At 40.0% G+C, this 1,325-nt stretch overlaps 3 protein-coding genes across 3 annotated transcripts in view; all 3 read left to right on the forward strand.

Annotated features, from left to right (window-relative positions):
- The window catches only part of LOC147817491 (uncharacterized), a 75,376-nt gene that overhangs the window by 42,130 nt on the left and 31,921 nt on the right, over window positions 1–1,325 (forward strand).
- The window catches only part of LOC111645428 (GTPase IMAP family member 8-like), a gene marked incomplete at its 3' end in the record, with an annotated part of 61,805 nt that overhangs the window by 41,545 nt on the left and 18,935 nt on the right, over window positions 1–1,325 (forward strand). The gene's annotated exons all lie outside the window — the stretch shown is intronic.
- Window positions 1–1,325, forward strand: part of LOC147817495 (GTPase IMAP family member 8-like) — a 17,598-nt gene that overhangs the window by 12,651 nt on the left and 3,622 nt on the right. The gene's annotated exons all lie outside the window — the stretch shown is intronic.

Below are 1,325 nucleotides of genomic sequence, written 5' to 3' on the forward strand. Positions count from 1 at the left end.
GAGCTAGCAGCTAGCTTGTGATAGTATGTGAATTGTGTTTTACTGTATTCTGCTAGCTAGCTTTTCTACCGTTTTTCTTTACAACGAGGTTGATATTTCCTGTTTAAGATGGATAATTGTTAATTAGTGACATTAGTGTCATTTATATGTTAGGCAGTTTACATATAGATTCAGTATTTGCAAAGTGCTACTTTCTAGTTTGTCACAGTCATTACAGGCCTTTAGCACTGTATGCTAGCTGTTATCTTATGTCTAACTGAGTTTACCTTGCTGTTATTCTGGATGCTAATCAGCTTGTATTGTTGTGTTCTATTGTTACAGAACCACACACACAAATCTTTACAGACTAAACAGTCTGAACCTTGACCTGGAATCTGTGTCCCTTTTATGTGTACCTTCACCTTAACACTAAATGTTGTCCTGTCCGACACCCTGAAATGATTGCTGCCACACCTGGCCCAATCCCAGGGTCCACCCTCACAGACTCATAGGCTTGGTGCCGCGTTCCAGGTAAGTTTTTGAAGGTTTAGTTCTGTCCCACTGTCAATCCATCGAGGGCATTAAAACTCTAAGGCAGACATTTTGAGCCCTTTATTCACACACAATTGCCCAAAGTTCATAGCATTGTGTCATTAAACACAGGGTTGCCATGGTTATCAGAGGACGCCCAGAAGCATAAAAAACGGCAAACAACAGCTATAAAACGTAAGAAATAATAAGGTAGAAGAACAAACAAGCATGAAAGGAACAAACCCTAATGTTAGCATTAGAAGATAATAGATAGATCGATCGATCGATCGATAGATACTTTATTTATTCCGTCGGGGAAATTCATGACAGTATAACAGAATCACTGTGATTCAGAGCCTGAACTGTGGAGTTATCTGTCCTATGATGATGTGATGATGAATTCAAAATATCCAGATTGGATCAGATCTGATCCAACATTATTTTTTTGTTTACAAACAGGAAGCGAAGAGAGTGAATAAAAATGTAAAATCAAAAGTCCCAAACCCACAATTGAATACAAATGTTTTGTAATCATCAAGGTAAAGTGATATAAGTGCTGCCCCTTTCCACTTTATACCATGTTGAGTCCTTCAGCCTCTCACACTGAAGCACTCACCAGGTGACGTCACTAAGTCTGTGAGGGTTCAGGGTTCAGCTCTTTGGGGGGACGTTGGGATTGGATCATTTTCTCTCTCACACTCTTCCTCCAAGAAGTTTCTGATCTCATCCTGCAATTCAAACAACCTGGATAAAACCTTCATACGTGACAGCAACAAAACATCTGTGTGATCTGATCCCATGTCCTCGCACCGTGC

The sequence above is a fragment of the Seriola lalandi genome, unplaced genomic scaffold, assembly GCF_002814215.2.
Source record: "Seriola lalandi dorsalis isolate HSWRI2012SDOR001 ecotype SW California unplaced genomic scaffold, Sedor1 jcf7180002054951, whole genome shotgun sequence".
NCBI classification, from domain to species: Eukaryota; Metazoa; Chordata; class Actinopteri; order Carangiformes; family Carangidae; genus Seriola; species Seriola lalandi.